Source organism: Tupaia chinensis, unplaced genomic scaffold (genome assembly GCF_000334495.1).
Source record: "Tupaia chinensis unplaced genomic scaffold, TupChi_1.0 Scaffold000001_1, whole genome shotgun sequence".
Classification (NCBI taxonomy): Eukaryota; Metazoa; Chordata; class Mammalia; order Scandentia; family Tupaiidae; genus Tupaia; species Tupaia belangeri.
In genome coordinates this window covers 5,801,867-5,815,439 of record NW_006159427.1, presented here as the reverse complement: position 1 = coordinate 5,815,439, position 13,573 = coordinate 5,801,867, and the positions used below count along the sequence as shown (strand labels likewise).

The 13,573-nt window shown below is 42.0% G+C and overlaps 1 protein-coding gene across 1 annotated transcript in view; it reads left to right on the top strand.

Moving 5' to 3' along the window:
* ODAD2 (outer dynein arm docking complex subunit 2) overlaps positions 1-13,573 on the top strand; it is a 203,016-nt gene that overhangs the window by 188,396 nt on the left and 1,047 nt on the right. The gene's annotated exons all lie outside the window — the stretch shown is intronic.

The window sequence follows — 13,573 nt, the reverse complement described above, 5'->3', positions numbered from 1 at the left end:
AGAGGGTGGGGGGGGGGGTGGGTAATGGCAGAGTGAGCTTCCAGAGGAGGTGGAGAGGGAGGCAGGGGAATGCAGACAGGAGTTGGGCCAGGAGGAGAGACACCTCTTCCATATGACAGATGGGAAGGAGGAAAGAATGGATGCACTTGCCGTGCAAATCTATGAGTGTGACTGCAGGGAGTGGGGCCCTTTCCTGTTTTGTGATTTCTATTTTCCCCACCAAGTAGGAGGCAAAGTCATATGCTGAGAGTGAGGGAACTGAAGTGGTAAGTTGGGTAATTTCAGAGGAATAGAGGTTTTAAATAGCTGCTGGGGAGAAGGAAAATTAATGAGAGAGACACCCAGGAGGGCTTCCAGGCAGAATTGAGAACCAGTTTTGACTGGAGATCGTAAATGTGTGTGCCATTGCCCCAGTTGGTGCACATGACCCAGAAGCCTGGGTGAGACCTGGGATTCTGATTTGTAATAGTGGGATGGCAGGAGAATGGTAGAGAAAAGAGAGTTCAACCCAGGTGACAGAAAAGGAATCGACATGGACAGTAGGGTGTAAGCCAGAGCAAGGAGACTCTGACGATGGATAAGAACATCCTGTGTTCATTCTCCTAGGCCATTCGTACACAGAGGTGCCCACCACATGACTCAGCCTCCCCTGGGTAGAGCAACCTTACGCTTTCATGAGAGGTACAGTCATTTCCTCACTTGTTCCTCACATCAGGATGAGCATCCAGTGCCTGAACTGTGTTTTCTGCTGAACAGCTACAGGGCATTTCCTAGGGGCCACCCTTGTACTGAAAGTTTTACCTTTTCTCTTTGCCTCCTTGTGGAAGGATTACGGATAATAACAAACACATAATTATCAATGATGGCTTCACTACACACGTTCTCATTGGTCATTGTCATAAATTACACCCTTCTTGAACTTATGTCCTTCCTTTGGGAGAAGGTGCTGACTGGGTGCAGCTCTTTTCCTCATCAGTTCTTGTAAAGATGAACCAGGTGAAGAGATGAACACTAATGATTAAAAGTAAATATCCATTTATTTCACTTCTCTGTAGTCTATTTGAAATGCCTTTGCTTAGAATGAATTTGCTGACTTTAGCATTTTCTTACCTGATAGGAATAACGTAGACTACTTCAATTAAAACACACTTCATATGTGAGAATGCTACTGATTTTTATATGTTGATTTGTATCCTGAAATTTTAACAGAAATAAACCAGCCACTGAAAGACAAACACCATGTCCCTACTCATTAGTGAAAACTCAAAGATGATCATTTGTAGAGTAGAGAGAGTGTAATGGTAGAAAATGGAAAGGGCAGAGAGATGGGAGATGGAGAGAACTTGGTTAACAGAGACAAGAGTGCATGTCAGTAGGGGAATGGGTTGGAGAATACTGTCACACAGTGAATTAAAGGAAGTGGGCAACAATTCAATATCTATTTTCAAAGTAACCAAGAGTGGATTCCCAAAGTGCATAACACAGTTCTGGGAAATATTGGCAGTGGTGGATCAGTATTTGCCCTCATTTGATCTGTACACATGGTGTACATATTTTGAAAATTACACTGGATGCCAGCCTACTATGGGTCACCATTATATATAAATTAGAAATTATAGTAAAACTATTATTTAAAAAGCATTTGAATTCTGTTTATCTTGCCAACTTGCCAATAGCCTTTCTGCTATTACACCTTCCAGTCTTTCAGTTTCTGCCATAGAGTGAAGATACTCACTATATGTTAAAGATCTAAAAGAACTTTAGTTTCTTTTGCAAGAAGAAGATGAAACAGTTTTATTCAATTATTCTTTTTTTTTTGGAGAGGTTTTTGCTATAGGTCACATGCACTTGCCAGAAAGACAGAGAGAGACAGAGAGACAGAAAGTGAGAAATCACCCCCCAGAGAGAATGGCCATGCCACAATCCCTTCTCCTCCATTCTCCTCTCAAGATCTTGGGCACACACACACACACACACACATGCACCTGGTATGAGTTTAAGCCAGTGGGTCTGGGACTCAAACCACGGTCGACTACATGGGAGTCAAGCAACATAACTATTATGCCAATAGCTGGTCCCAGTTTTATTCAGTTATTCTACTAACACAGGAGGTATGGATGAGCTCTGTTTTTCTTTTCTTTTTTTTTTTTTTGGAGAGGTTTTTTTTGCTATAGGCGTGTGCGCTCCCCAGGCATAGAGACAGAAAGTGAGACCCCTCAGGGGGGATGGTCACGCCGCAATCCCTTCTCCTCCATTCTCCTCTCAGGATCTTGGGCACGCACGCACACGCACCCGGCGTGAGTTTTAAGCGACCGGGTCCAGGACATGAACCACGGTCGACTACGTGGGAGTCCAGTGACATAGCCATTACGCTAACTGCTGGTTCCCAGTTTTTCTAAATGATATAAATTTATAGACAGTACAAGAGATCTTCAAAAAGTTCATAAAATGCATATTATGAAAATCAATACATGGATTTTTTTAAAATTACACCCATTTTTTAATGGTTGTACATATTTACAGCATACAAAATTCCCAGCATGAATACGGAGCACACTAGTCAAATTGTAGAGATTACCATGTATATTATCATCAACAGATAACTTTTCATTTTTGTTTCTGTTAAATGTTTCTTTTTTTTCTAAGTCTCTCCCTTCCTCCCCTTGTTCCCCACCCCATCCTATACTGTTTCTAGTGTCTTCAGTTAGCCTTTCTGCCATTACACCTTCCAATCTTTTAGTTTCTGCCATAGAGTGAAGATATTCAATATATGTTAAATGGGGACATACAATGCCTGTCTTTTATAGTCTGATTTGCTTCACTTAGCATTAAATCTTCCATAGTAGTCTATTTTATATCAAATGTCAAGGTTAATTTCATCTTCTATGAACTTTTTGAAGCCTTCTATATAGTTTAATCTCACCTTTCTGTGAATATTTACAATCAGACCATTCAACTATTCTCCCAACTTCTTTGACCCAGTTTAAAAGATATTCTAGGTCTAATGCATTTGCCCCATTCTTTATTAATCTCTTCTTTATGACCTTGTTTTTCTGTAGAGTTCGATATCATTCTAGACTAGACACTGGCTCAGAAGAAACATTAATTGGAATAAGAACTGGTCAGTCTATTATGAATACAGAGACATGCTAATACAATACCTTGACTTCTGTTTCTATCCACCTAAAAAGCCTACTGTTAACATTAATTTTCAATGTAAGTAGACTAAAAATGCTTATTTGGATCAGTCTGCTTAAAAATCTAACAGTGATGATAGCTAATAGCAATTTTTTTCTTTTTAGGTTTTTCCCATAAGGCATGTGCTCTTGCCAGAGAGAGACAGAGAGAGGGAAAGTGAAAAATCACGCCCCCCCCCCCCCCCAGGGAGGGCGGCCCAACTCACCACCCCAGGGAGGTTGGCCATACTGCAATCCCTTCTCTTCTTTGGCCTCTTGGGATTTGGGGCATGCACACACATGTACCTGGCATAATTTTCAAGCCATCAGGTCTGGGATGAACTGTGGTCAGCCATGTGGGAACCCAGAGCCTTTACCGCCATGTCACTTATTGTCCTTGCTAAGAGCACATTTTAATCACTCTGCTAAACAAACAACTTCCAACTTCATGATGGCAGCAAGAAACAGTAACAGTAACAACCTCATTAATGGTCGTTGGGAAAATCATGGCATATTTTTTTCTGTTTTCTGTGCAAAAATGAGCACTGACTTTCCTGACAACCCAACAGTATAAGTACCTTACATACAGTATCTCATTTAATACCTACACCTATCCTTTTAGTAAAGTACTATTCAAAAATCCCAATTTAATTGATAAGAAAACTGTGGCTTATAGAGTTACCCCAGGTCATATAGAATTAGTAGAACGTAAAGCCTGTATTTAGACCCTGACTATCTGAACCCAAAGTGTGGACTCATAGCCACTGCACAGACCACATGCTCTGTGGAAATATATTTTTTCCTACAAAATTATCCTTCACACTTTGATCTATCCAGTAGCAAAATGCAATCCCAAACAATCTTTTCCACATAGATCACTTATTTTTAAAGTTTATTCATCTATTTCTTCAGAGAGAGCGAAAGGGAGCACCCTCAACAGAGTCTTGTGCCATGACCCACCGTGGCCTAGATCACAGACATACACACATGCATCTGGCATTTACAGGGAGGCCCCAGGATGTGAACCAGAGACCTTCCCATGTGGGTCTAGTTGTGTTTAAGTTGTACCACCATCTAGCCCCACCTAATTTTTTATAAAAAAAAAAAAAATCCTTATTCTATTATTTCTTCACCATTCTTATCCAGGGAACATTAGTATGCACAGATTTTTTTATATATAGGAATGAAAGTTGAAGAGCAACTTGAAGCCATTCCACATGGCAGCATGTGTTTCTGCCCTGGGCATACAGAGACTGAACACTTCCTTTTCCTCTAATGTAGAGTGCTAAGCAGAGCCCACAATTTTCTGGCCCAGCCAATAATAAAATCATTCTCCATTTCTAGCATTTTTATTTTTTATATGATTGTTTTCATGTTAGAGTCCATGCATGTGCATGTGAGAGAGAAGGAGAAAGAGAGGCACCTTTCACAGGGCTTCGTCATGCTATAGTCCCCTTTCTCTAGTCCTCTAGCCCACCAGGATTGTGGGTACAAGCTTATACTTTTCAGGCCAGCTGGGTTGGGGACTCGAACCAGGGTTGGCATGTGGCTCCCAACTCTACAGTCTGGTACATGTGCCACAGAGGCTGGACTAGCATTTTTAGAAGATTGTTGAGGCTGTCTCTATTATATATCTCACTTCTACTTCCAGTACTATTGACCCAGCACTCTCCTCTCTTACCCGTGCTAAGGCATAAAGACTCTGTACACAGAAAGGGCACTAGATGGAAAAAGTAAAACCCACTTTCAAGTTTTGCAGACCTGGACCTCGGATCACATAGCATGCATGCCTTGCTGGCACCTCCTGGCACCTGGAGGAGGACTGACACCATTCAGAAGAAGCCCCTTGACTTCTTTCACTGACCAATCCAATGGTCTGCCCCAACCAGCAAGCGTTAAATGTGTTCTGAGGCTCCCAGCTCTGGTGAGCTGTCATATGAAATGAATTACCGAGGCTCAGAGCCTGGTTGTGAACAAAACCGCTATGGAGTCTCCATTGGAATGGCAGCAGAACCCCAGCCAACCTGAATAGTTGGGAAGCCATTCTGCAGACAAACTCAGCCCAAACACACTTCTGGTACCGAGTTTTTCATTTGTGCTTACAACCGCACCATAGTGCCTTATAAATGGGAAAATGGCCAACGGATTTACAGTTCAAATCAGCACTGGGAACTGAAGCTCTTTCTGGAAAACCTGGCGAAGCTCAGTGTGCATGCAGATATCTCAGAGTTCATCCGGCTCTAATTAAAACTCTTACTTCCAGTCGGTGTTCACCCGAACAATGTGGAGTCAAACCACAAGAAACCCGGTTATCACTCAAATGGGTACATATTTTTCATACAACAGAAGCATTATATAAAATCAGGGACTGTTAAATATAAAAGTAAACATGGAATGCAGACATCGATTCCAGGCTACCTTTGTCTCACTTTCCTGGAGCTGTGAGCCATGGGTCATGGCTGTATGACCCATGACTTAGGAAACGAGCCTTAGGATCGAAGTCACTTCCACGGGAGGAAACATTAAGTGAGCCGATCCACAAACCACGCATTGCAGCCGTCTCCACATCCTCGTGCGCTCCGACATTGTAAAAAGTTATTTGTTTGAATGATGTTTTGAAGTGCTCTGTGCAATTAAGGTTTAAAGCTAGGGGGTTAGCTTTCCTTCAGCACATATATGAAACTCCCAATAAATTTAAAATCCTTGAGTGCGTTAGGGGGAGGGTGCAGATTAAAAAGAAGAAAGGTTTTGAAAGGAACACTTCAAAAAGGTAAACCTGAGGTGTTTTTCCCCCTTTCAATATTAAAGTTTGTCTTTATAGTTGGAAAAAGTCGATAGATCAAAAAACATCTACCCCCCAAATTGTATACCAACTCCATATTCACTTGTACCCAATTTGCTTTTCCCTTTCCTAAGAAAACTGCTGCTTTTAAGTAATTACCACAAAAAGATTACAAACCACCTTCTCTGTGTGTTAGTGATTTGAAAACATGTGTTGTTCTTTCCTTTTTCTTAGTTGCCCATCAAATTCAGGATTTTGTACTGGGTTCTGTTATATGGATGTTTATGTTCTTTTTAAAGCATTCCTCCGAGTGCCCTAATTTGCTTGTGAAGCTCAAAGAAAAATAAAAACATATTCCTGAGCCTGATTCAAAACCAAGACATATATATAGTATATATTGTTCAGATGGTAGTTTGGAAAAATAGCATATCCTTATTCAATTTGTAAAACAGCGTTAGATGCATAGCCTCTGGGCATATAACAAAGCAATGAGTAACATACATTGACAATAAAATAAAACAGCAAAAACAATAAATTCAGATAGCAGCAAAACCGAAAGAGGGTCCTGGGAGTGCTTCTCAAATATCAGGCCATTCATACCCCAAGCACACAAAAATTTCTCAGCTTCCAGCTCTGCACCCTCGATTGAGAATGTTCCTGGCTAAGGGAAACGGGTGGCACAGACTAAACTCACCAGTTAGGAATAAATCACAGCGCATGGCACGTAGTGAACTGGGTGCTAATAAAATCATTTCACGTTACGTGGGTATTAGGCCATCCGTGGGCTGGATGCCCGTATGCCGTTCGAGGAGAGGGTAAGGAAGCAACTCTGATTGCCCGCCACGGGCCCAGGCTAGGTCACATTTCCTCCTTTCATCTCCTGACCTTCTCCACGTTTTGCCCACACTTTAGGCCTTTAAATAGTGGACTTCTAGGCTCCTCGTTTTTAGGCAAAAAAAATTCACTAATCACCATATTGGATATAGAATGGAGTCTCTGGTTAATACAAGAAACTTAGGCAAAATAAACTCCCCAAAGAGGAGTCCTCTTGATGTGCATAGGACTAGAAGTTAGGCCAAAGAAAAACATTTGTAGAAGAGTCATATAAAGGTTACCTGCAGGCCCACTCCACGACCTGGTGGTCAAGGGAGCTGGCTCCCATGGCTGACTACGCAGTTCAAGTCCGGGATTCAGTGGCTCGAGAAACGAACTGGGTATGTGTTCACGTGTGCCCCAGATCCCAGGAGGGAGATGGAGAAGGGACTGCAGTTACACCATTCCTTTTCGGGGAGAGGGAAAGTACTTTGTTGCAAGTGTGCACTCTCTCTCTCTCTCTCTTTCCTCTCCTCACTTTCTCTGTCTCTCTCTCTCTCCTCACTCTCTCTGTCTCTCTCTAGCAAACACACATGTACTCTGCCAAAATAGAAAAAAAAAAAATAGAGTCATAAAAAAGTCACCAGCAGGCTGGCCCTGTGGCATCGTGGTTATGAGAGTTGGATCCCACGTGGCTGACCATGCAATTCTAATCTTGGCCCTGGAAGCTTGAAAACACCTCGTCATGTGTGTGTGCGTGCCTCAAATCCTGACAGGATGGAGACATGACGAAGAAGGGGTTGTGGTGTGACTATGCCCTACAGGGATGCTTTTCCCTCCTCTCCACTCCATCTCTCTGCCTCTGTCTGTCTCTGGCAAGCACCTGTGCCCTTTGTCAAAAAAAAAAAAAAAAAAAAAGAGTATATACATTGATTAAACATTTCTTCTCCCATCAAATATGTGAATGTTCAGGAAATGCTTTCACCAACAGCCCTGTTCTGGCCAACTATCGCATAATCAGAAAAGTTGTGATGCATTTTTGTATAGAAAAACAGAAAAATACGTCATGACTTTTCTGATGACCCAGTAGTTAGCCAACGCACTGCAGACCCTCTGCAGTGCCAAACATTAGGACATATGCTTCCCACTCACAATTCCTTGATTTCTGCAATGTGATATTATGTAGCTAGTATCCAGAGTTTGCAAACAAATACAGCTGACTCTTGGAAAGCCTGAGTGGGCCCACAGAATACCCACCAGGTCTGAGAGGGTAGATGAGACAGATTCAGTTTTGCCAGGGGCTTCTACCCCAGGGGGTCATGCAGGGTGGTAACAGCCAGGTCTTAGGTGGAGGTCAATCAGGGACATAGTGGGGCTTGGAGTAAGTGCTGACAGGAGTCAGACTGACCTGAAGGCCAAAATTTCTCCTTCCTTCCCAGCGAAGTAGGTCTAGTCTCCATAAAACAATTGCCAGAACGAGACTCCAGAAACGGCAAAGTAATCACCCTGAGGAGGAATCCAATTTGTGGAGCACTTGCTTTGTCTCAGGCATGGCCATGTGACTCAAATGCGTAACCTGTGTGAAGCCAACCTGCCTCATAGTCCAGTCCGGACATGAAGATGCCGTCGGAAACAAAAGCCTGGCAACCAGATAGCGAGTGAAAGTCACTTTAATCCTAGCTAACTTCACTGTCCCTTGAAAATACAGAGCACATCCATGCCCTGTTGAACTTCTTTAAAACCCTTATATTTCCCAGTATATCTGTCTCACCCCAGAGTTACTCCTAAAATAACCTTCTACTCCAGGTTCCCCCAAAAACTTTCTTCAAAACAGGATAGAAGCTCTTCCCTGCTTTGCTTTTCCTCCTCCCCCCTTGATCTTTCCACTCCCGTTAAGAAATGCTCTTCTCTTTCCAGTGTAAATTCTCCCAAGCCTGTGCTTCTCTGCCCTTGCCTCTCACACACTGCAGACTTGGATTTGTATAAGGCTTAGGGAATGATCAGACAAAAACAGGAAGACAGGATGACCAAAGGGTGTACACACAAGAAGAGGCTGTGAATGCAGGTGTCCAAACACTTATTATAGGTGTATATACGAGTTATCCTCCCAACAACCCTCAGAGATGCATAATCCCATGAAATATATGAGAAGGTAGGGTTCAGAGGTTTGGTAATTTTCCCGGTAAGTAGAGGAGTCTGGATATAAATCCAAGATACTGTGACCTCAAAATTCACACTCTTCACAGTATTTAACACTGATTTTTCTAGAAAGGAACTGAACAGCAGATGTTAAGTGTCTTGTTCCCTTCTAGATAGTTGGAGTTTGCAGCTCAGGCTCTAGTTCACCTCTTCCAGATTTCAAATGACAAAAACTAAGAAAAGCCCAGGGATCCAAGCCGAAGCAAGGCTGACTGGTGTGTAAGGTAGCTGGTAGGTGGAATTGCTGTGGCTGGCCATCTGGTTCCTTCCAGTTACCTGAACACACATAGAGTACTTGGAGACTAGATTATTTCTACATCACATTTCTTTGACAGGCTTTTAATGTAGTGTCAACTTCTTTAATCCACAGCCCAGAAAATTCTACAGGTAACTGACATCATTCATTATGATGACTTGGCTGTGATAACAAAATTAATATAGCAGTAAACGTTGTTTATTAAAAGGAGTTAGACTGTGGGAGAGTTTTAATGTGTTTATAAAACAATGGAACTAATGAGGGGACCCATGGACTCTTATGAAACATCTCTTTGGGGAAGGGGAGTAGAAAATAAGTCATGTAAGGGGAAATTAGTAAAGATTTTTTAAATCCTCAAGGGATTATATAATTTACCAGAACATTTGTTTTTACATGAGAAATAAGTTAAAGATTGGAAAACAGAAGTGAAAAAAAAATAGGCCTATCTGGAAATTGAGAAGTATCAGTAACAGGTTCCCTTGGCATCAAGTCTGGGACTGTTCATACTTAATGATTTAATAAAGATACACATGGGTGGAATCTCCAGGCTTAGAGCTAGCCCTCATACTCAGGAATAATGAAGGCGTCAATGGTGGATGCGGACAGCAAGAAGGTCAATGAATGCTGTGCGAGTTTGAAAAAAGGTGGTAGATAAACTATTGAGAAGAAATAGTCTGGGACCAGCAGGTGGAGTAGTGATTAAGGTGCTGGACTCCCATATGGCTGACCATGGTTCAAGTCCCAGACCTGGCAGCTTGAGAATCACCCCTGGCACGTGTGTGTGTGTGCCTACAACCCCAAGAGGAGAATGGAGGAGAAGGGATTGCAGTGTGATCATCCGCCCTGGTGGATGAGTTCTCACTTTCTCTCTTCAGGGAGCACATGCACCCTGTGACTAAAACCTTTTTTAAAAAAAAGTCTGAACTTCATACAGTTATATCTGCTTTAGAAGCTTTTTATACAGTAAGGTGAGGTATAAACAAATAAATAGATGATAAAACTACTGAACTATATACCTATAGCTAAGAAAGGGATTTAAGTGTAATTTGCTATTTAGAAGTCTAAGTCGTGAGTTAGAGTAACTGAGGGGAGCTGGCTACTCTGTAGTCGTTATTTTTATTCATTTTCATTCTGGAGAGGGAGAGAATGAGATAAGTGCATGCGTGTGTGTGCATAGGTGTGTACATAATTGCATAACAATCTTAAATTGACCGATGGTCCACTGAACATCATCAGTACCCAAAATGACCTTCATCTATGAAATTTCAAACTTCAAGTATTCTATTCTCAGGCAGAAATGTCCTATTTTTACCTTCTTCCTATGCTTTCTTCCCACTGAAATTGTTTTTCTGCTTCATTGAGTGAGATCTTTCTCCTTAATTCTCTTATATTATCAGTAGCCTTTTTCCTTTCCAGCCTATCATGGGCCATATGGCTGTTCAAATGAATTGCAGTCCTATCATCTCCTTCCTCTCTCCTACACCAAGGTTGTTGAATTATCCCAGAGGAAAACACCATATAGGGCAAAACTCACCAGGCGTGAGCTCCTCTCCTCCACCCTGCTCTGCTTCCCTCTCTCAGAAGAGAATATTTTTCTTTTGAATATCAGAACATGGATCACAACTCATTCTCTTTCGTTTCCCTAGAACTTGCTTCTTACTGATAAATTTCACAACTTAGAAAATTATTCTGGCTGCAGTGTCAGTGATTGACTAATTAGAGGAGGGACTACATTTGAAAAACACAATGGGCAGATGTGCATGTGTGTCCACAATCCCAACATGGAGAAATGGAGGAGAAGGGATAGCAGCACGACCATGCTTCATGGTGGTGGTAGGGGAGTACTCGCTCTCTCTCTCTCTCTCTGGCAAATACTTGCACCCTCTAGCAATGAAAAAAAAAAAGGAATACAAATTGAAATAGAGTATGGGCCAGTGGAGTAGAAGTCATGATAAAAACAAACAGTTGTGGAACAGCCAAGCTATAGAATACTCACAGAGTCTGGAGGTTAGACTATGGAGAGTGATGCAAAACAAAGATCAGAGTGTGAGCCTAGAGGTGAAGGACTAAGGTTTGGTGGAGCTCTACAACAAGGCCAAGTACCCTAGAGGCAAGGTATCCTTCACTACTCCTGTCTGGACAAGATAGTTTTACATACACCCTCCTAAATGGTTTGCTTTTTTTTTGTCCTATTCAAGTCAGTAATATACCTGGAATTGATATTCATATATGACATGAAATTTTTATTTTTAGTCTTTTCTATTTGAATAACCAGTTATTTTGGGGCCATAACCAGTTATTTTTGGGTCATTTGTTGAATATTTATTTAGTCCCTTAATATTCATTGAATTGCTTCCTTCACTATCCTTACCTTTTATTCAATCTTTATTTCTTTGAGCTATAAGTAATGCAGTCAACCTTCAGTCTCTGGTCCATATTCTTTAACTCACTGTAAAAATTATCTTTCCAAGATATAAATATAGCCCTATCACAACCCTGATTAAAGTACTTAAATTACTTTTTTTTTTGGAGAAATTTTTCTATAGGGCACATGTACTTGCCAGAAAGTCAGAAAGAGACAGACAGACAGAAAGTTTGAAATCCCCCCCCAGGGGGTTGGCCATGCCACAGTCCCTTCTCCTCCATTCTCCTCTCAGGATCTTGGGCACGCATGCACATGTGCCCAGCATGAGTTTAAGCCACGTGGTCCGGGACTCAAACCATGGTCGACCACATGGGAGTCCAGCAACACAGCCATTATGGCAACTGCTGGTCCCCTTAAATTACTTTTTACTATCCACAGGAAAAAAAAATTCCTAATTCTTTCATATTTAAAACATTTCAAAATATTTCTCTTTATAATATTTCTTTGCATATCAAATCATCTTCATTTTTCTGGCATTATCCACACTTATACTCAAATGCTACTGTATGGAAAATATATGATTCAATGAACTTGGATTATCTTTTACCAGAACTACTAACTGGAATCATAACTGCTAGGTTTGGAAGCTCTAATCCAACCACAGTTGTGCACCCTAGATGCTGCTCCTTGGTAGTCTGAAGCCACATGGGAGGCCTGGGTTTGATTTCTGGCCCGCCCTAAAAAGTCAAGTATGGTGGCATGTACCCATAATCCCAGCTATCCAGGAGGCTGAGACTATAAAAAAAAATTAAAAAATTAAAAAAAGCGGGGGCAGGGGCACCACCACACACATGCACACACAAGGTCTGATTCACTTATTTGTCATTCATTTGGTATCTCTATACTAGGTGTCATATGGTGTTTTAAGTTTCTTTAAGCATTTATTATCTCAAGAAGGATAGAAAGTATTAACCCAAATATCTGTTAAAAACAGAAAGTGGTTCAGGGGTAAAACACAACACTCTGCATGGCAATCCCACATAGGAAGGTTCCCAGTTCGGGTTGAGACACTTCACTGACTACTCTGAGCACACAAATGCCCACGATCCAGGGCTGGCAAAAGCTGGTGGTGGATCATAGCATCCAAGACTTTATCAGGGGCACTTGTCTCTCTCACTCTCTCCTTTTTCTCTCTCCATCTCTCTTTTTCCTTCTCTTTCTCACTCTGTCACTCTTACTTGTTGAAGAAAGAAATAAACTTAAAAATTGTACAAAGGCAGGCAGGGGAGGCTAATAGAAGAGTAGCAGCAGGCATCTGAGTGCACCATTGGAGAGTTCTGCCGAGGGATGGATGGCGTTGTGTGGATGACATCAGTGGCAGCTTTGTGGAAAGGTGGAATGGATCCATCCTGAAATAAAATTCACAAATTCAGAGGAGGAACATGGGAGAGATTTTTTGGGAGAGGAGTGGCATCAATAGTGGCGAGAGAAGTGGGGAATCGTGACCTTGGAGTGCATAACAGAGCAGGAAATGTGAGCGGCTAGGAAGATCAAGTGAGGTCAGAGTGTCTGTGTTCTCAGAGGACTGTCTAGAGATTAAGCTCTAGTGATTTGGCAGTAGGAGCCAATGAAAACCTCCCCTGAGGGGCTGATATAGTTCTGTCCTGATATGAGCAGGTGGGCTGCAATTTGGAGAGATTAAGTCAAAGAGGTTGCACTAATAGTTGAGGGCTCGCCCAGAAAGAAGAGAAGAGAAACTTCAGACGTAGAACCCCGAGCTGTTAGATGGAAGGAAGGGCACCCAGGAAGGGTCTGACTCAGCTCCACAAAATATTGGGTTGTCAGGGATCAGCAGTTAGCATAATGTCTATGTCGCTGGATTCCCATGTATTCGAACACGGTTCGAGTCCCGGACCCGGTGGCTTAAACTCACACCAGGTGCGTGTGCTTGTGTGCCCAAGATCCCAAGAGGAGAAGGGATT